The sequence below is a fragment of the Bombus vosnesenskii genome, unplaced genomic scaffold (genome assembly GCF_011952255.1).
Source record: "Bombus vosnesenskii isolate JDL3184/JDL3185 unplaced genomic scaffold, Bvos_JDL3184-5_v1.1 scf7180000013266, whole genome shotgun sequence".
NCBI lineage: Eukaryota > Metazoa > Arthropoda > Insecta > Hymenoptera > Apidae > Bombus > Bombus vosnesenskii.
The window spans coordinates 1,535,740-1,558,817 of record NW_022882926.1 but is presented as its reverse complement, the minus strand read 5'-3'; the positions used below and the strand labels follow the sequence as shown (position 1 = coordinate 1,558,817).

Below are 23,078 nucleotides of genomic sequence, written 5' to 3'. Positions count from 1 at the left end.
TTTTGAACGTTATTTTCTTGTTCAATGGTGTCTCGTAATATACAACGAATTTGAGTATTCTGCGCAAAGTTGAAGATAAAATTTTAAGATATTGAATTTTAGGTATCTCGAATAATCCTACCTCGCTATATACAACATATATATCGTACCGTATCGCGATTCCAAGAGAAATTAGTCCACACGTACTTATTTATTTACTCGTTAGAATTCTTTATAGATACAGAGAGGACCTTTTTTAAAAACACAGACTGCTTCGGGCTGTTTGCGTTGGACGAGTAAAAGTCTGGACGAGTTTCGTCGCGTACAGGTGCCACTATATCGGAGGCCCCTATCGCGATGATAATAAATTCGTGCAACCGTAAAGGACGTTCGTTTCCGATTGTTATCGGCGAAGCGGCGTGATTTATCGCTAATGGATTCAGTTTAACCGCGGCTCTTCATCCACCGGTTAACGAGTAAAAGCAGCAAGGTAATTAGGGGAACGTATCCGTCTTCTCGTACTGTTACAAGTTACAAGCGAGAAGCGTTTCGCGGCATCTTGTTAATAATACGCATCCAATTAGCAGCTTCGTAGCGTGAGGCTACGTCACCGGCTCTCATTTGTCAACTAGTGTGTCTCTCCCCGCAGTGACGAAAGCCATATTGCACCTAAAACTTTCTCCGGTCGTCTTCGATTATATACAGGCGTCGTTGTAACACGCGAGGTAAGCCGATCAGAACAGGGATGAACATCGAGGGCTTCTTCATGTAGGTGAAACTTTAATGTAACATCACCATCCCTTCGTGAGTTGGGAAAAAGTCGTGATATCATTCGTTAAAAATACCGACGATGAAGCTTATCGTATCTGTCGTCAAAGTTTGCACAGGACGAAGACATGTGCACACACAGTGGTTCGCAAAAGTATTTGGACAGTTTTCACGAATATACTCTGTATATTATACAAAACACTTTAAACTTTCATTAGCACTGTAATGAGATATGATTGTCATGATTGCGCGTATTGGTAAAATTTGAAATGAATTAAAAAATGTATACAAAAGTTACAAGATACCTATCGTAAATTTAAATATCAAATAAATAACGAATAAGTGAATAATTATCACGTTGGTTGACGATACATTGAATTTTAAAGTTGTGATTCGCCGTATTCTTTTTCATCCGTGTTGTTCATACATTATAAACGAGCGTACCTTAAATTAGTAAAATCAATTGTTGGAACGAGATTAGGAATGATGTTTCAGTGAAATTTATTTCAGTTAAATGATACGATAACACGAGCACGAAGCGAGTGGCGCGGGCTGCTAACGAGGATCTAATTGAGTCGAGTCGAGATAAATTTACAGGTTTGTCGTGCGTTAATTGAAAGTAATTATATTCGAAACTTTATGTCAGACAAATGAATTTCTGATACTCGCGAAAGTTCACTGGGTGTAGCGTTCAACTTTCAACCCCCATTCGCTTATAGAGAGTAGTTTGCAGGTACGCGGTAGGACCCGGGAATGCGCGAAACTAGATTGTTTCTAAAAGCTGTTCCCAGTGGTTCACGTAGTAAGTTTACGGTTTGTTTTGAATCACGTGCTATCAATTTTATTTTTCTTTTATGCATTGAATTATAATAGAACTTGGATGTATTAGGATGTTCCGTGATATACGGGATGTTCATTTCGAATCACATACTGTCAATTTTATTCTTCTATTGTACGTTCAATTACAATAGGAGATAAAGTTAGAATTCGGAGCAATATAACGTGGAATATCTCAAAAAGATTGGACAAATATTTGGATATTCGATCTTTGTGCAAATGTCACAAACTGTTTGTCAAAACGTCATTTTATCGGTGTTATCATGTAAAAACGAATATGGGTGAAAGGTCAGGGATGGAAGGGAAGGTCAGAAGGAAAGCAAAAGAACAAAGAAAAAATGGAAAAAGAGCCAATGCAAAGAAGGAAGTAAGATAAGAAAAAGAAAAAAGGAAAAGATAAAGGAAGAAGGGATATTTCGCAAAATTTTTACAAACATTATTTCGCTGGAAACGTTTCCAAAGATGCCACCAAAAGAAGAGACACCCAATAACGAAGGAAGCAATAAACCATTCGCTGGTCACAGTTTGTTATCACAACGTCGCAGTTAATAAAATAGCAGTCTTTGCGTAAGCTCATGTGACGTTCGTGTTGATGTACACCGGAACATCAAAGCTCCAGTTTTCAAATAAGAAGCGATCGCCACCAGCAAAAGAAGGGGAGATTCTGGGGGGATCGACGACTCGTGAAACGTTTCCCTGGCCGAAAAGTGCAAACCAATAAATTATAGCGGAGACGGGCGTAAATACACACGAGGCTCGATTACCTTGAACTTAAAGGGACAGGGGAGAGAACGAAGGAGAAAGAGGATCGAAATGACAGACGTGCTCGAGCCAAGAGAAAGGTGACTGCTTTTAGCGGGGAAAATAAATAGGCGCCATGTTGTGCAAGGGAACGCATTTAAAAATAGTTCCGGGACGATTCTACGGACTCACTTTCGACGTACACCCTGAGACTCGATGGCTTATAGGTACGCTCGTTAGGTTCGAGGAAAAAGCTAATTAAAAAGCAGTAAAGGAAGTGACACACGTGCGCGACGGAAATCCTTTTTTCGACTGAAACTCTATTTTCAAAACGATCTCTGAGAATCGTGTTTTTGGAATGAATCTCGCGACCAATTGCAAGGATCAAGATATTTAGTGAAGTTGAATATTTTCAGATAGAAGAGGGTAGGGTTACTCGACGAGTCGAGTTAAGTAATTTGTCTTGTAATTTGCCAAATTCGGTTATCAGCAATATTTAAGTTACCTACATTTCTATTTTCCGCGTCCATTTCAATCTTCTACGAAGTCTCTATACAACGAACTACCTATATAACTTCTATGAACTCTTTATATAACTTCTACTCATCGAAAAGCAAAGAGTTTGCTCGATGTTCATGTTCTCGATTGTAACTGGCGTTTATACATTACTTTATTTCCGGAAATTTCGTTGTATCGTGATATTCCTCGCAATTATCGAGCGAATTCTTGACACGAGCCAATTAAGAATCGTTTCCGTGAGAAGACTGGAGACGACGATTAAACGGGACGACCTCGAAAACTATAAGATATTCTTGGAGCGGTCCTAAATTTTAAACCGGCCGCTCTTCGCGCGATTAACAACACGTTGCGAGCGATTTGTCGGCGTTCCAGCACGAAGAAACATCGCCACGGTCCCCGACGAAAACGAGCGTTACTATTTTTGTGCGTTCTTCCATGGGATACGAGATTCTCGAGGCGCGATTAACGCTTCTAGGGGAGAGACACTTCGGTCCATGATGTATTTAAAGGATCAATTTTATAACGGGGCATTATGCTGTACGTGTCACGTTTGAACAGTTGTTCTTTTAGCTCGGTGAAGAGTATACGTTTTCGTGCTGTTAAATCGTGGACGAAAGAATCTTGCGCGAGTAGGAACTATTCTCAGTTTCTTTTATTATATGGAAAGCAATAAAATTTTAGTTCAGATGAGATGTCAGCTGTGAGTAATAATTTGTATTATATACACAGGTTTAACATATAGTATATATGTATGTACTGCGTATACATTATTATATGATTTAGTTCGTGGATAAGATACTTCACGTTTCAATGAAAACATACTTGAGATACATTTCATCTAATGAACAACGTATCGTGGCGAAATAATTCGTTCGCTTGTACAGATATGCGAAAGAAGAATTTAAAAATAAGATTCGTGGAAGATTCTCAATAAACTCTCGAATCGTACAAAAAAAACAGTAACAGCCACATGTTCATCAGTTTTCGCAGATCAAGCTGTTAAGCCGGGCAACATCTCGATCGTACACGTGGATCAGGCTTTAAAGACGGTACGTAATAAGATCGAGGACCTTAAGACCTAAAGGTTAAGTCGTGATTTTTATTTTCTCTTGGTTGGCCTCGAAATTACTTCCAATTCTCGTTTGTGTGGCGGGATATCGACACTGGCTAGCGGTTCTAAAATTTCGATTGCTTAAATTCAATGGGTGCAATGTATGGGAAAAGGGAGAAGCGGGAAAGAAAGAGAGAGAGAGAGAGAAAGAGAGAGAGAGAGAAATGATCTAGAGGAGGAAGGATGGAAACGGTTGGGAGCGTTGAGTACTTAGTGGGGTGTAAGAAATTCAATTGCTCGGTATAATATCACGGCTGAAGAAGGCAGAGAAGCAATCAGAAAAAGCCGCGGGCGATGCGCTAAACGATCTGTGCAACGAGTTTATCCATCTGAACCGTTCGGCCTGTTTTGCTCGTCTTTCTCGCGTTCTTTGTGTCTGCTGCACGTGATATTTGTCGCCACGTATCCGAGCCTTGATATTACATTCTTATGATAGCTCACATCTCGTCATTACACGCTTCAGTCGTCATGGACGTGAGCTTTACCAACATCGTTGGATCGTTTCTGAACACGTTACGGCTACGAATAATATATGAACCGAGTCGTTTCTTATCCGTTCGTCCATATCAAGAATTACTTTCCCTCAAGATGTTGATCGCTGTTATTACGTTCCAGGTGTACTTATAATCGCTTTCAGGCTAACGCGCGGTTTTAATTTCGAGATGGTTGCCATGGAACGTTTTTATCACGGAGTTTCTCTCTTATATCGTTCTCGCGCCGAACGTGTTTCCAATGTGTCAAATACGCCGACGAACGAAAGTATCGAGCACAGATAACACTTCCCTGTAAAATTCTGTGTAATTCTGTGAAACATAGGATTCCTTTATCCAATTTCGTCATAAATTATAAGTTTTGAATGGCGAGATATAAAATTACTAGCATAAAGTTATTCTAAGCTCGATACACTACGCCACGAAGAGGAAACGTAAAAGGGATGCAGGAATCGCGATAGAAACAGAAATTTCGTGTCTTGTAAAATTTTTGTGATACGTTCATAAGGTTTTAACCATGAAGTACCGGACACATAATGTGGTCTTGTAAAATGGCCCCAATATGCTCTGATCGTACCCGGGAAGTATCTGACTACCCAATTTCTTGTCTTTATTACAGTTATTCAGAGGATAGATTTTACGTAATGATTTCAAGGCTTGAGATCGTTATAACAATTATTTCTTAGTGAAAGATTAAAAATTATATTTTACAAAAAGATCGAGCATAGAATCACATTCTTCACAAATTTACGCAGGATTTGACAAGGAAAGGTGATCTGTGCAAATACTTTTGATACAGGTATACTTTCACGTTTACGTGTATGTATACCTTTGATTTCGGAGAAATATTTGTAACCGAACGGAAATATCAATGCACATTGCATTTCGAGTCATTTTAGCAGTGGAAAGCGATATCGAATGTTCAATCATGCAGGTATCCAAAGGGATTGCTAGCTATTTGGTATTTTTGTCGAAACATCGGTTCGTATCAATTACACGCGGCGGACATCGTGCGTAGATAAATTCACGAAGGGATGCCAGTTTTTAATACCAGTATTCCAGAGGAAGACCTCTATTCAGTCGGTACTTCAATTTCCATTTCTCCGTAAAATATTTCCTACCCTTTACAGTTCTTCCTAAATTGTTGGCCCGAAAATTTCATAACATCGCGTGTCTCTCTGGATCTTTATTCGATTCTTCTTCTCGCTAACCAGTTTTCAAATATTCTGTACAACAAAGAGACGCTTGTATTTATAGGGTAAATTTTTTTATATCTCGTTGTTTAAAGATGCCTTAAATTTAAATACTCCAAAACTACCAAGTACCCGTTCCTATCCACTTTGTGAAGTTGAATATTTTTGAATAGTGAATAAATCGTAGTTTCCACTTTTCCATTGTTACTCAATAAGGTCTACAATTATATGTTCGTTGGGATAAGTTGCAGAACCAAACTTAGTGCTTAAACAAAAAATGCTCACAACTTTATATCCAATAGGAATTTTATACAATTTCATTGTATTAGCAAACTCGTCACTCTTATGTGAAAGAATTTGTTAGCACTGCCAGCTCGTAAAATTTCAACTAACAACGTTGGTACAGTTCTGCAAAAAGCTACCCTGTTCTACCATTTACATTTTATCCGCGTTTTTAGTCCATAGAAAAAGTGATAACGCAGGAGCGTACGTGTTCGCGAAAGCCAGGCAGCCTATAATGAAATAAATATATTTTTAACGAGTCTGGTTTTTATTTTCCACGAACGAAAAGAATTTTTTGATCGAGTCACGTGAAAACAAGCGTTCGAGGTTAGAGGGAAGCCGAACAAAAGAAAAAGTCCGACAGAGCTCGAAAGACCTCGACCAGTTTCAGTATCGCATTAGCTCGATCAGGAATGCCCGTATCTCCGTTCCATCGGCCTGCTGTCAGCGAGCTCTATCCCGATGAATGTTTAATGTGAATTTAAGACTCGTCTCTTTCCCCTGTTGCCCTCCTCCACGACCAGTCGTCAACAACGTTTCCCGCTCGTTGTCACGTTTTGGTGGTTTCAGTATAAATTCGCTCGTGGCCGTGGTCATAGTCACGCGAGCACAGAGCCGTAGACGAGGACAGTATAACCCCTTGGGAGGGAGGGGAGGGATAAATTTACATTCAACACGGGCGAATTATACGGCTACGAAAAGCACCGGTTAGCTCTCGCGGTTCTTGCCAGATGGAGGATCGGCTGAGAAATGCGCGCTTTTCGCTGGAAAAGTCGTTTGCCTCGATTCTAAAATGTTTATCCAGTCACCTCTAATTTATCCATGATTGATTGCAGTGGATACTTTGTAGAACGGAATATTCGCAACAGGCTGTTAAGAAATTGCCTCGATCTCCGTGGATCGCGTTTGAAAACGCTTTGTTGCGACTTGCAACCTTGGGTTAATGGGATACTTAACCCTTGATTTGAGTGGGTCGTCATTCAATAATTGTACTTTGAATTTCCGCGAATCAATGAATCATGCGAATTTGGAGAGCGAATGCAATTTTTGTTGCTTCTATTGTTTACTCATTCTGGATGATTTATTTCTAGAGCTGACGTTTCTTTCTGTTTTTTCTTTTTGTTATTAGAAGTGGACTTTCGAGAACAGGGATTTTGGAACGTGCAATTTTATTAGGGCGAGGACATCTAATTTGGTATGGAAAATTGAGAATCTTTGAGAAAATGAAATTTTTGGTAGATGTATTTTGAATCTTTAACGGAGAGAAACTTCCAATAGAATGGACAACTCAGAATCTCTTGGGAAATGAGAAACCTTTTGCTCGATATATTTTGAGTTCTTAAATTGAGTTTATAAGATCTTTCGATCAATCTGATATGAATTAAAATTCAACTGTTATTTTTAAGTCACAGTCAGATTTAAATTAAATTAGTTTGAAGCTTCTTAACTCTGCTGCCTGCTTTGATAGTTTTGCTAATTTTATAAGTTTTATAAAAACTTTTTATCGTTAAAAATCCTTTAACTTAGGGGAAGATATAAACCATTATTAACGTACAGCATTTTTTATTTCAGTGCATTTGCAAATATTTCTTTAAATATTACATATTCTCAAAACAAACATATATTTCACTGTCATTGTTATTTTCTGAATCACGTTATACAGAAGTAGTAGCGATCTTTTGTTCGCGTTGAGACTTACCGTAATACGAAACGTATTTCCCGTGTTGTTGTATAATATAATACAAAGATGGAGAAATAAGTGGAAGGGGAGAATCGTCGATTCTCATAGCTCGATTCGCAGTAAACGCACAGTTGATGTAAACAAGGGCTGATATATACGTCCTACGTAGCTATTTACGATCCTGTTGACGCCTAAACACATGAAATAATATCGCGTGGTGCCAGTCAGCGACTGCTCCCCGTAAAAGAATTATCGTGGCGTTCGCAAATAGACGCGTGTTACGTATAGATGCCATGGCGGAGCAAGTTAGAATAAATTCGCTCGTGCGAAGTGAATCAAAGGGAGTATGGATAATAAACGAAAAGATGGAAAGGGCTCGTTTCACGAGTGAGTTACGCTTGAAGAATTTTAATTATCCGTACTTGTAGTGGTGGTACGTGCATGATTCCGGGTAATGATAGGTAAACGCGGAATAAGGACTCGAATAACAATGAATTCTTCTATCCCGCCTTTCCGCAAATATTCCTCTCTTCTTCGAAATTTCACCTTCCTTCTCCGCAATGATTACTCACTTTCTTCCTTTGCAATATAAAATTTCAGAGTGCCTTCCGGACAAGATGAATTCGTTTCGGAGAGCACGGTGGACGCGAACAGAGCTTAGTATCGAGTTAGCGAAACGACGCAGGATTATAATGCGAATCTAATGCGAATGATTCCAAGATGTTCTCCTGGATGCACATGGAAGAAAGAGAGGAGACACGCAAGGAATGGCGGTTGGCGAAACATCCGAGTGTTTATCACGCGACTGAATGATTACAACGATGGGTGAGTATTATATGCATTTATTACGCGCACGGATGCGCATATACACGTGAAAAGGACAAGTTGCGCGCGTTACGCTATACGTAAAGACCGACATAAATTATCCGCGTAATGCGGACGAGGGAGCGTAATAATAACATTGTCGAGTAGCGAATGAGAATACACCACCAGGTTTCCCTTGGTATTCCCATTCCACACCGTGGCTCCCAGTTGTCTCAAGGGATTAACTCGCCTCGTGGAGCCCATGCTATACGTCTCGTGTTTCCGCTCCAGTGTCTCAAGAAGTCAACCTCGAAAGGTTCAGCCTAGATAGCTCGCGTTCGTGTTTTCTCGTACGTGTATCTCTCTATATTCGTGTAGTTGTGTGTCAGCACGTGTACACCCACACGCGATACACTTATGCGACCGCCGTCAGAACGTATGAGCTTATGTTTCGCTCTTGGAACCGGTCGAACCTTTCCGAAATTCGCTCGATGTGTAACAAGGCCCGAGCTAATGCCTCTCGGAAGGACCGTGACTAATGGCTGTGTCATCAGATTTCACGAGCTTTCAATCCCTTTTTTAATTCGATGCATCTGATTTTTTCGATTGATAAGCGCCGCCATTCTGTCCCATAGCCTGTCACCGACGCACGCTATTCGTTTCCATCGGACGTCATACGTCAGCGTTCACCTTTTCCTTTTTCAGTGATTTTAATTAAAACCGTGAATCGGATCCGATGCACGAACCTCACCGGTGGTTCAAGGCTCAAGGAAAAGAGAAAAACGCGGTAGTGCGAATTGTTCACGCGATTATTTCGACCGATACCGATTCCCATTATATCATATTCTATTGTAAAATATCTACAACTTTGCTGATTCCGATGTCATTTAATGCTTAAAAGAGTGTACTTCGATATAACGTGCTTGAAAAAAACAACGACCCATAACGAACAATCTAGTAATTAAAAAGACGTGATCTAGATGGAGAATTGCTTCTAAAATTTGCGTACTGAATATTATGAAATGCGTCAAATGAATCAACTGCATTCTACCCTAACTCTACCACTTTTGTCGTTTTTAAAATTCTTATAAACGCAGAAGGGTCCGTAGTCTAATAGTAATTAATATTCCCCGGAATTTTGACTGTCCAGGTAATAAATGACACATTTGGCTAATAATGCCAGTGACCTCGTGGTTCTACGATTTATGAAACTCGCTAGCCGAGTAAATCTGTTCCGTTATCTATATAACGTTTAATCAAAATAAATATCGTTCGTCTGTTTGCATGCACGCGTAGCTAGTCGACCGGATTAGAAATTCTTTTGCTTCCAGTTGCTACTGGCCGATCATAAAATCAACGGCTATAAATTAACATCGAACACCGTGGCCTACGTATCGTACAATGCGATCGACGCGAATGATATGTAAATATATAAGTGCAGCGTCCTATGGCCGCGACTATATTTGTCAGACAATACACAGTCGGCCGGCCAGCGGTTTCTACATGCGGTTTTCCGCGTTATTTTCAGTGTCGTATGCCGGCTATGACGGCTATTATGTGCAAAACACGATCGCGAATCATGATTTTACGATAAGTTTGTTTGCTGCTATTTACTCGATCGAGCCTTCCGGCTATCATAATAACCGTTTTCTTTGTACCTTTTTTCGCGACCGTGCTGCGACAACACGTTTATTCAACGAGGAACTTCGTTAATGTCTTTCTCCGGTTCCACGATATACTCGATGTTACTTTCTTCTTTCTTGTTGAGAGATCCAACAGTTGTGTTGATTTCCTTGCGATCAGATTATTTGGAGAAACGATATCTCGACGAATTAATTTTCATTTTCTTTGATATGCCTTTTGTTCCTATAGTAGCAGTAGTAGCAATATTATAAAGAATATTCCTACGGAATCTTGTTTTAGAGATTTTATAACCCGCGTAAGAGACACGACGATTTTTGAAACATAGCATAAAGGGATATTTTTAAAGCACAGACATAAAAAGATATATTGTGAGGTGTGTTAATTCGGAAAGTTCTACTTTGATCAAAAATTTCCATTTGAAAGGAAACTGTGATACTTTTATACTGTATTTTAACGAGACAATATTTAGTATGCAATAATTTAATGGGATAGTTGAGGACTAAAGATAGTAGGAGTAATCTAAGTAATCTGAGTAGGCTAAGTAGTTTTCATCAGAAGCTAATCAATGTTTTATTTTATTGACTCGTAAGCGATTTTTGTATATTTTTATGAATTGCTTATTTATTATACAATAGAAGGCAAATAGTTAAATAATTTGTGACTGAAAGGTTTGAAATTATCATTTAAAGATCGAATAGTATTGGTGTGCATAGCAGATACTCGCTATTATTTCGTATAACACAGTGGACACGTTGTATCACTTTATATTAAGTCGTCGACGTATCTTTTTCGGGATGCAGATTCACTTCGTAACGCGTTTAATCGATTCGTTACGTGATTCTGCACGCCAGATAAAAATACCGCCTGTATAACTGTCTGTGGAACATCTTCGTTTAAAGCTTCGTACCACTACAACTTTTCGTTTTAACACTCGATGTAAATTAAATGAATTAAAAATTCAAACTGACAGTTGCATCTAAATCATTGTTACGAGTCAGTTTTAAGCGAAAACTTGTTTCTTCAGATTCATCGTCGTGTCAGGTAGATTGTTAGACGGAAAATAAATGAGCAATATTATTCGTTCTCGTTACAAAACATCGACGTTGATAAGAGATCATGATTGGTCTATTTCGTGCGGTTTACTCGTTCGATTTATTGCTGAGTTTTAAGTCGAATCACGAAGTTTATCCCGTCAGAACTATTTCTTAATAATATACATATATTTTAACGCTTCCTCTTCTCTGTGCTTAGTATTTTTCATAATACATATACTGCAAATACCTATGCAATTTCACATTTTTACGAATATAATTAAAAGAGTGGAATTTAAATACAGACTTGTTTCATCTATTAAATATAGCAGATTAGTTGAAACATCTTATATATTTTTGTAAATTATGTGCATTTTATGTATTTTTTAATATTTAAATATCCGACGAATGCACAACAATCTAATAATAATACGGCAAAAAAGAGGATTGAAAAATCTTATTATATAAACTGAATAATTTTAGTAGGTGGGCCGGTGGAATGAGGATCGGAGGAACGGCGAAATATTCATTTTCGTTGTTTGGGTTTAATTTCGCGGCGGTTCAAGCCGAATTCGTTTCGATCATTCTTTCCCTTCCTCTACCATGACGTAACCCCGTGGCCAGACCCCGGCACAAGGTGCATTTATTTTCATGTAAATATGCTTCTCGCTTAGTAGCACCACGAAAAGGGGACGTCAATCAAAGCGATAAGTATGCGGGCTACTTCAAAGCGAATACTGATTGTAAGTTAAAGCGGCCAGGCCCGTAAGTCGCTCAGGACATTGTTAAAAAGCTCAGGCAACGGGAGAGACTGTACACTGTCGGAGGGCAACGCGATAAATGCCTCGCGTTCGTTGGATAAAGACCTCTGTCAAAGTTGGCACATGCAATAAACCTTTAGTCAAAACCACCAAACACAATAGAATCACTCTTACACCGGTACTTTCGTTATACCAGTGTTCCTCCTGGAACCTGTTGTCACCTTAAACATATTCTCTGATTGAATAACCACTTCCATTATAAATCGACTTTGTTGTTCCAACGCAATATACATTTTTTAAATTCATTCTCGGATAATTTACGTTATTGAATTCTTTTTAATATTTCTTTAATATCGTAGTTCCGACAGGGAATTTTAATATTTTTTTTTATTAATTATTATTCCATCTAGTTACGATTTTACGCAACGTGGTGAAGCTGGAATATTTATATTACAGTACTATGATAAATTAATTTCTGTGATTAAAATAACCATTTTCATTAATGCATTAAAGAGCAACGTGACTTGGAAGCAATATTTCATTTAAAATTTCTTTCAAACAATACACGTTGCCGAATCCCGATTTTTGATACCGTGGCTGTGAGAGCGAAATTTAAAAAAAACAGACGATGGATATAAAAATAGTTGCTTTGAGACAGCTCTGACGTTATTCGAAAGGAAGTCGGGTGTATTATTTACAATTCAATACTTAAAAGATGCGTTTCATGTGACTCCGATTTATGAGGTTTGCAAAAGCTCGAACCGCATCTTTTGAATTTGCTCGGCTCTCTACAAAAGATGCAACTCAGCTCGGTTCCTTTCTGGTCTTCCATCGATGCACACGCAATTTCCGCGACCTAGCTACTGCATACACGCGTGTGCACCATTTTTTCTCAAAAAATTTTAATCTTTCCGCCGTGGTTTCGCGTCTCTTTGAGGGCGGCAAAAAATTGGAACGAATTCCTGACAAATTGTAGAAACGTCAGCCTACTGCGGATTTCCATTTTTTCTTCTCTTCCTTTCATCCTTTTTTCAAGAAGAAGAGAAAGAAGCGTGGTGGTACGTTCATTAGGGTCGTTCGACACGTGCAATCACGCGCGCTTAATCGATTAAAGGGGCGATCGTTTGAAGTTTCTGCTTTTTAGCTTTGCCTCTGCTCTGATCAGAAAAGAGGAAGAGAGAAAGAGCGACGGAGTCAGAGCGTTTCCAGTTCCCGGTCACGCGGAAATTCAACTTGAGTTTCCATGCGTCCCTCTAATAAAATGATTCGCGCCGGCAAACATGTAATTAATATCGATGGTAATTAGAAGCACATATTTGCCAGTCGCTAGGAAATTAGGCAAGGTACACGCGGTCGACAGGGGACCGTCTATTTAGGTCGCGAACACTATGTGTATCTATTTTAACGTGTATGTTCATAGATTCGCAAAGAGCTCCGTTGCCATCGGGTGGAGAAGCATTCGTGATTTTTGGTCTATTTACATTTAAAATCGAGTGAATATCGAGAGATCTATTTATTGAGGCTGCGGACGCGCGGCGGAACGAGATAAATTTCACGCGCGGGGCCGGTATACGCGATCATTCAGCGATATTGGAAAAACCATTTTTCACTTTTTTCCCCCCTCTCTCTCTCTTTCCTTCCTACTTTTCCTCTCTTGGTCGCCGAAAGTAAACACAGGTTGGCCAACCCGTTTTATAGTAAACAACTTCCACTCCGTTTTTCGAGCGTTTCGAACTTGTCATTGTATGTCCGAGAGGCTCGAGTTATCCACTCTATAAATTAAACTGTGACATAAAAAAAAAAAAAAGAGGAGAGGGAGAAAGAAAGAGAAAATAAAACATACATATAGTATAAAAAAAGGGGGCGGGGCAAAAATATCGCGGAGAAGATATCAGGCGCGGTATCGACAGTTTGTATCTCTCGCCTAGTGGTCGTACGTTTATTTTTTTCAATCTTTTTTTACCCTTCTGTTTCGTCGGTATTCATTTCTCTTTTGTTACCAAACGGACAATTAAAATTCACGTAAAGGAACTTTATTCCCTTTCTCGCTGTTCCCCGCCGCTCTTTGTCAGGCGGTCCGTGACATATTATACTGTACATTCGGGATGAGGCTGTTTGAAGGTGGACAAGTCGGGAGAGAAAGAGAGAAAGAGAGAGAGAGAGAAAGAGAGAGAGAGAGAGAGGGAGAGAAAAGCGGTAGTAGCGTGACGTGGGACCAACCGTAATACTATTTCAAGTTCCGTGCTGTGTGGACGTCGTGCCACGTGGCATTACTGCTTAATGTCACGTACCGATTCCCTTACCGACGTGTGACTAAGAACGAACCACCGCCGCGAACGTCCTAAAAATCCTTAGACAGGAACGGAATACGAATTACTAAACGCTGTTATTCTCTGTGAGTTGCTTCAGCTGCTACGCGGCACGGGTGCTCCGACGAAACGATTTTTCTCAGGAGGCCAGAAGAATTTTATGCGATCAAAGACGGCCGATACGCGGCTTCCAGGGTTTCGGAATATTCAAACGCGCGTGGCATACATACTGCATTCACGTTTTCCCCGACATAAATCCGTTTATTATTGAAATCTCCGCGCGCTTCAAAACGAAAAATCTACGGGAATTAATTTCGCCGTGAGGATCACGTTCACGCGTTCTCGTTTTATTGAGCAAATTTACAGAAAAAGGGACGAGGCCAGGATTTTAATAAAATAAAACGAGGACGCACAACGCGATCATATCGGTCCGGGGTTATATGTAGTAGCGATAACCTCCTGATCTCGATGCGCTTTTTTTTCGTTTCCCGTTTGCTCCTGATTGTTCAATTGATTATTTCGAGTATAAAGTTTTTCTTGGCAGCGATATGGATCGATGTAATATTGGCGCATCTACATTTTCGTTCTGTTAAACGTTGCAACGAATAAGTCATGGAAGAAGGAGAAATATTTATCAACTAGTAAATGTATCGCGTAGAAAGTTTTTAGAAAGCATAGAAGAAACAGACGTAATGCAATATCTGGAGCTATAGCTAGTATAGCTGGTTCGAATCAAAGCTAATCTAATTTGTAAGTCGAAAGCCGTGTGTCTAAGACATGTGCAATCTTGGTATTCGCTTAACGAGTAACCTAGTCCTGATTCAGATCCAATCTAATCTAACCCACGCTTAGTCTGCGCATAGTTTAAACATAACTCAAGTACAGGTTACAAATGAACTGTACTCAACTTAATTGCGACTAAACGTACATTCTATCCAAAAGAATATATGTATCCTATATTTTCCATTCATTCCCCAAACAATCACTTTCGCATAAATAGACTGCGGATCCCTAAGTATTTACGCAAAATTTGTTAAAATGCACAAAATGCATAATATGCAAAAATATATAATATTCAATAAGTAAAACAATCGTCTACTCGGATCTCGTTTCTTTAATTTCTATAAAAATATAAATTTGCATAAATATCCGTAGCCTACTCGGTGATCGATAATTGCACAATTCATTATACACTATATACAATACGTTACAAGATCGACATGACAATTCTACAAATTCGATTTCACCCCAAGAAGGGTTCATTTAATCGTCCTTTCGCACAAAGGATTCGATTCATTAAAAAGCAAGCGCGTGTAATTGCACAGAGAGAAGGGGGCTACGTCTGGTGTGTGCGAATTCAGAGTGTAAAAGAATCGGTGGTATCCGTGCGAGCAATTTCTCGGTCTAATCGAGGATCGATCGACCGTACTCCCCGTTATATACCGTTGGCTCTCTCAGTGCTAACGAACGGATCACCGAACAAGTTTCTGTAGCGTGTGCCGGGTCTCGTTGTTGGCCATCGTGGTTCGCCAGACGACGAGGCGATGGAGAGCCCGTAAAGAAGCAACAGAGAGGAGATGCCAGTGAAGCCGAGAGTATAGAGAGAGGGCATTGTGGCCTCGTAAAAGGTCATGGTATGGTGAAGATTCGTACGAAGTGGGTGTCGAGGCATCTACTGGGTGGCGAGGCCAGACGAACAAGAAGGGTTCATGGTGGAGAGGGGGATATATGATTACAGGAGACTGTGTATTCAGTTCGGGTAGTTGTCGTTTCAGACACGAGGCACGTAGCATATTATCATCGTTACGCGGCGAGGACTGAGGCCGTTCGTTGATACAACTTTGCTACATGGCCATCGTGGCCTTACAACCCCGTCTTCCATCAGTTATACCATGGCTGGATACCATGGAACTCATGAATAAGGCAAACTCCGCCGTTATGTCTCCATTCCGAAACGCCCTCTCACCGAAACTTTTCGATGGGCTCTGTGTTCCCTTCTCCTTCTCTCTTGTCGTTCCTTTAACAATGGGCTATCAAAATGCATTGCTGTTTGACGGAGGAAACCGACCTTACGCGCGAAAGGAGGAGTAAGATAGGGTCTGACAAGGAAATTTGTGAAGAGGCACATTCGAGTTCAAGTCTTCAAGCGCGAGGGTTGATCGAGTCCTGAGATAAACTCGCGGAAACTCTACGACGTATCCCGCCGCCGGAGTACAGCGAATGAATTTCCTTGTTTACGCGGGAAACTTCTTCTTAATCTGTTTATTCTCCGCGATGTACTTTACCGGTATAGAGCAATCTGATGACGAATAGTTAGAGACTACTACGTCTGAAATTGTCGCGTGTCTTTTTCCTTGAGATTGCTCTAGTAGTTTATGCAATTATATAATTTTCTTTACATTTATTTCAATATTTATTTCGAATTAGATTTGATTGAGTGGTATAAATGATTAACTGGAAGTATTTCACAGAAATTTTATTGTCTTATGCGGCTATTTTATAGACTTCACGACGAGTATATATTTATTAATTTATCGATTACAACGTCATTCTAGCATCTTATTAGATCCACAAACATAGGTTTTCTTAAAGTAACCGACGAGTCTGTACAATCTTGTAAACAGTTAAGCGAAAAATTATCATTTGAATGGTCAGCAGCGCGCAAAGATAGGCGTGCGAAGATACATTTAAGCTCACAATGAAACGAAAGAACAGTTTTGTTAACATAGAGTTGATTATCGAATTCTAAAACCGTTTCCCTTTAAAAGGTAGAATATCATTTATCACGTTATTTCCCTCTAATCTTCGTATATCTTTCATTTTGACTTCTTTGGTACAAGTTTTACACTTTACTCGCCTGTAATTTTTAAATAGTGCTAAACGCAACCTTCCTCGTGCAATATCGTATCTCGTGGCAGGATTAACGTAACAAAAACAAAATGCGAAAGAAAAAAAAGAAAAAGCGAAGGGAGGGAGAGATGAGACTATTTTGCACGATTTCCTCGGGCCAATAGGAGACGGCAGTAAGCACGAAGTCAGAGACAATTTCGATGCAAAGCAGTGGGTGGTTTCTTGTTAAGCGGTTCAGAGGAAAACGGCCATCGGCTTGTTTTGTCTGTATTTAACCAAATGACCTCGTTATGCATATCAGCCAGGGCAAAGTAGCGTTCGTAACACGGTCTTCAATTAAACGACCAAGGCAACCGATGCAGTCCCTTTTTTCTGATGAATTTCCACGCTCCACGGCTAATCGTACAGATAGTAAATGGCTCGGTGATGGATTGGTCGACGTCTTCCATCTGACGTTTCTATCTCTGACACTGTGCATTACGATCGTTAAGAGCACCGCGGAGAATGGCCTTTCTAATTAACGCAGAAATTGTCTGTTCTATCTTAGTAGTCGCGTAGACGGGAACGCGATTATTGAATTATACCGCACAGGATTATGTTTGTGCCTGAATTCGTGGTTGACGTGTTGCTCGTAATGAATCATTTGGAATATCACTTTGCTTCTTGTCACCCTTTTCTGGTGTTGTGCATAGAAATGGTAGGAATTTATACGAACAGCGAACGATCAAAGTGACCATTTTTAGTATTTCAGTGAAGCGATATTTAATTACAGAAAGAGAAAATTTCATCATTCCACTTTGTTTGATTCATAACGTTGGATTTTTGAACGTATTTACCGTGATAATTAATTTGCGCAGAACGTTTTGCATGTTCTGTACGAATAAAGTTAGTGGCAGAAGCTAAAATAATGTGAATTCACGTTTCCTAGAACCGTTACTCGTTGGAACCGTATGCATTTCTGTCCTAACGATCAGAAAAAATATTCAGAGTGTGTGTTATTTGAACAGCTTTCGTGTTCTTGGAATAAAAATTGCGGCAAAGGATCGACGATAGCATAATTCAGTACCGAAAAGATTAAAACGTTTTCGTAACTAACAAGAAGATGTTATTGTAATATTCAATAAACGTGTTTGTTGGAAGTGCGAAAAGAAAATTGCAAATCTGACGATAATGTCACTTTCTTAAGTACGCGGCATGTTTCATCCACATCTCGAAAATCATATCAGAATGGTTATTAATTTTATGGCATTAAAATAAATTTAGCATACTTCTTTATGAAACGTGGAAATCCAGTATGGTCAAGTGTAGCTTGCGACAAAAGACAAAAATTAACGAGGATTATCTAATTGAAATTATTCTCTCTGTGGTATTAAAAACCACGATACGTAGTCGATGAATTTGATATTAAATCCGGTTAGCTAGTGTAGTCTGTCTGATCCGTCTGTGAAAGTAATTAACTAGCTTGCGAAATTCATCGTTAAAGAAGGTGGCACGAAGGGAACCCGTGGGGCGCGGGTAATTTGAATTACTTTGGCGTGGGGTATAAAGTGACCATATTCGGCCCCTTTTTCCTAGACGGTCAGTTGGAACCGGTTTTCACATTAATCATTATCGTAGGTATCTGCCTCTAATAACGAATGCAACCGGCCAGTGTCAGCAGGAGCTTTCATGAGTAAAGTGGCAAATAAATTGGGCTCTGACTGCATTAATTTTGTTGTCAATTAGATTGTTCGACGTAACGTAATGACTTATACATTCCGATTTCTCTGCGCCTTACGAAACCATTGCTTTAAATCCTCATGAAAACGTCGTCGTCATGATTTCAATTCAACGTCTACGCTGTATTAAACTATTTAGTCTTTTCTCTTATACTCTTTCCTTTTTCATCGGTTTTTTTCTCTCCAGTTAAATCTCATGATTCGCGAAGTTAACAAAATTGAATCTCGTCGGTATTTCTCATTAACGCTGCGTCATTGCGACAGTTTTAACAGTCGTGTGATTTGATCCTACGATCAACGTGACATTCGTAACGGATGACTCTCGGTGGAGATAGGAAACCACCACTATGACGATGCGACGCGTGTCTCATAAACTAGAAAGACCTTATCACGAACCGTTTATTTGTCTTTTCAAGGAACGTCACGCCAATCTGTCCCAATTTAAACAACTTTCGTGGACTCCGTTGCAGTTAATAAATAACACGAAGTGGTAGCACCAGAGCTAGCACGCATACCTCTCTAAAGTGAGGTTAATTTCGCGGTCAGTTACCAGCTATATGAGTTCGTTGGCTCTCATTGTCAGCCGGCCAACTTTATTGACAGCAAAAAAGAATCGGGCTAAGCCGTTGCCCGTTCATCAGCGTTAATAGCGATTCCTATTGCCCGTACGAATTCAAACCTCGCAATGCACTCAGTGTTGTTACGCCGCGTGCTTTCCTTCCGCCTATATTTAGCTTATGGATAATCATAATTAAAGACAGTACCGGTTATGATTTATTTATTAATTTAGATATAAAGGAACCGTGATATCATGGACATTAATTTATATTAGGTTGTCCGAAAAGTTTCTCTCGTTTCATAAGGTGATAATAGATGAGCAACAATTTCTGTTTTATATTATTTTATTGAATTAGGTATGATTCATTTCGTTCAATTTCTATTATTATATTCGTGCATAATTCAATAAATTAATATAAAACAATTATTTCCTTATAAAACGAAAGAAACATTTCGGACAACCCAATCTTACATGAAATAGGAAATTCGTACAGTGACGCTCGAAAGTACATCAGTTATTTTAGGAGCCTGTTTGGAATTTTATTCGTGGAGGATATTTGGATTTTTTAATAGGAATTTCTCAGAAGATGATATTTGCATCTTGATTTAATTTCGCTTTTCGATGATTCCTTTTCACGAAGAAACTTTACTCTTTCTAAACTACGTAATTTGATAGAATCTGTAATACATTTGGTACAATAAATTTTATATAGAGATAGCGAATGTCATGAAATTCACGTTACGTAATAAATCCAGTTACGTTTTATTTTTAGAAACCACGAATATCAAAATGCGATTCCAAACTTTTGGATCTAAAAGATCAACTACGAAAGGGACGACAGGGATGAAATTTCGTTCCTCACGATTTCTTCTTACTCGGGATTAATTTTTTCGAAAATCCATCAATTCTAAGGAGTCTGGTGTCGGTTATACCTGACGCTCTTCGACCTCGCTCCCACAAGTGCTTTACGCGTCATTAATCTTTCACATAACCGAATGACTCTATACGTTTACGGTAGCCAGTGGTCAGAGGGTCGTTTAATTAACTTTCTCACGAATTTACGAGATTGTTGGCGCATACCAACCAGTGGCCGATCTCCAAGATCGATATATGTACAACGGCGTACATTAAGCCACGGTATTAAGGATAAGATTCGAGGTGGTTAGCGTATATTGTTCTTGGGGGCCAAGGAGAGAGAGTTAGTCCCTCCAGTATCGGTATCCGGCGTACCCTAAATTATTGCACGAGACTTGACTGCAGCACAAGAGGTTCTCGCAACTATGCTCATACCTCGTCGTAACAGCGGTCCAAAGGTGCCGATAATTGACCTACTATACCACTATCTTCTGCTTCTGATCCTTACGATGAACTTAGAATACTCCAATCTTAAGATGATGTGCTCCCTCTATTGAATAGTTTCGCCCGGTTTCGTTCTATACGTTATTAAAATACCATCGAGATATTGAAAAGAGAGGGATGTTGCAAAACTAGCCGTTTGGTGTCTTCAAATCCCGGACAGTGTACCGGATCAATTTTGATGCACAGATTTGGAAAAGTTCGTTCAGCGCTTTATTTCGCTTGATGACCATCTTGACTCGTTGAGGATTAATGTTACATTAACGCAATGTTTCATTTACCCTTTGTCTGTGGCCAATTCATATTATTGAATTTTATTGAACTCACATTGCGATTCTGAAAAGAAATTTCAAGAATTTGTTCGTAAATGGTATAATATTATCGAGAAGCTTTTTGAAAAAAAGGTGTGCAGGTATGTAATAGACGTCGAGTATTGTCTAGTCAAATATTTAAATTATTATGAAATTTCCACTCGTTTTAGGGATATAAAAAGAACAAAGTTCTGTAAGAGCCATTGTAATTATCAATTAAACGGTTCATATCAAAAATCACCCTTATGACCCTTATAATATTCTGTTTTTAATTTCTGTTCAATGTATTTTTCCAAAGTATCCTGTTAACAACTTGTCTTAACAAAATATTTATTATGCGCCTATATAACTGTAAGGTAGAACTGTTTCTAGTTAAATCATGACGTCGTAGAGCCGTGATTATCATTGGTGTTAGTTCTTCGCCCGAGTTCCATCAGAGAAGAAGAGGCTCTCGAGTAGCGAAATCGCTGAAATCTTGCGGAAGTTTGTACGGAAAATTTCGGTAGGATCTTGGACCAAGGGAATCGAATGCATCGAACATTCATGAATTTCGACTGAACGCTCGTAATAATGGCAAGCGGTTGGGCAGTGTCAATAACTGGCCTACTAACTTTCTTGCGATATTGTGTATCGGCTTTTGCAACTGAAATGTGTTAGCCGATGTCCAAAGTACAGGGCCACGGCTTCCCTGATATTGGCCGGTGTCCCTTTTGACTTTAGTTACTCGCTGGAAAATAATAACTCGATGTGAAACGCTTACGAAATGAAGGAAGTTTTCACCCGCGCTTAGAATACGTACGAGGGTCGTTCGATAATTATCTGGAATGTATTTAGAAAATTTATTGGGGCATTAATAGATTATATCCTCCTGTGTTATTTTTTAATATGGTCATTCAATGTGATTATCGACTTTCAATATGTTTAATTCATCGATACACAAGTTCGTGAAATTAATAATTTTTGTAAGTAAGTTTTCGGTCGAAAGATAATTCTAGCTGATCATTTATTAGAGAAATGTTCCACTTTTTAAATCATTAATTTGATAATGGACCGTACTACTTTGCAAACTGGTTTTATTATACTATTCGTAAATTGTGCTATAAATAGAATATTGGAATAATCGCGTTACAGCTTGCTGTTCTTTCCTGATAGATTTTGATAACGCAACAAATTGAAACTTCGTATGTAGTTGGTCGATTGAATATAATCTCATTAGTGAAAGGTTATCGTCTTATTCGAGATAATTATTGACTCATCCTGGAATATTGATTTTGTTAAACTAGTTTATCAGTAAAATTATCTTCCAAGCGTCAGTATCTATCCGCATGATTTATAAATCAATAAATTCTCACAGGAATATTTCAAGGAAGGAAACCATCTCTTATAAGCAGATGTTTACGTAAATTCATATCTTTATGAATACGATTAAAGAAATAGAAACTAAATAAAGATTTCTTTTATCTACCGAATATAATTAGTATTTATATATTTTTATACACTTATATATATTCTGAGTATTTTGAATCTTCAAATTTCCCAAATAAATGCATAAAAATCAGCAGTTTACTTATAACAATTTCAAGTACCAATTTCTTCATCACGCAAAAAGCTTCCGCAATCGAAAGCACAACAAATCGGTCTCTATTAACTCTAAGACAATGCCTACCGGTAGTTTCAATTGAAATATACGCGGTTGCCTGAAGTTGCATTGTGCCGAAATTCGGAATCAGAATATACACCGCATCCAGGTGTGTTGGCAGAAGCGAGGCCTGGTATCGGCTGGTGTAAGCTAAGTTATTGCGCGAGACTTAATTGGATGCAAAAGGAGTTACAAAGTTGGTAGGGACCAAGGGTCCTTCACGAACACGATCTCACGAATCCCGGCTCTCATTCTCGCCTTTTTCTTTCTCCCTCTATTTGCAATCTCCCTTTCGTTCCATCTATTCCATTCTCTTTCTCCTTTCCCCTTTCTTATTTTTTTTCCATTCTTCCTAATCTCCCACAGCAGCGGTATCTCGTACAAATAACGCAGGTTGCACGCGCGTATGCGTGAGAGAAATGACAACGAAGGTATAGCTCTCGCGTAACAAAGAGGGTTGTTGAGAAGAGAAGAGAAAAGGAAATCGAGGGGAT

General features: G+C 39.1%; 1 long non-coding RNA gene across 1 annotated transcript in view; it reads left to right on the top strand.

The window, feature by feature from the left end:
• LOC117243640 overlaps window positions 1-23,078 on the top strand; it is a 172,008-nt gene that overhangs the window by 22,057 nt on the left and 126,873 nt on the right. The window contains exon 2 of the long non-coding RNA XR_004495485.1: window positions 8,203-8,427. This is a non-coding gene — a long non-coding RNA (uncharacterized LOC117243640). The remainder of the gene's footprint in view (window positions 1-8,202; window positions 8,428-23,078) is intronic.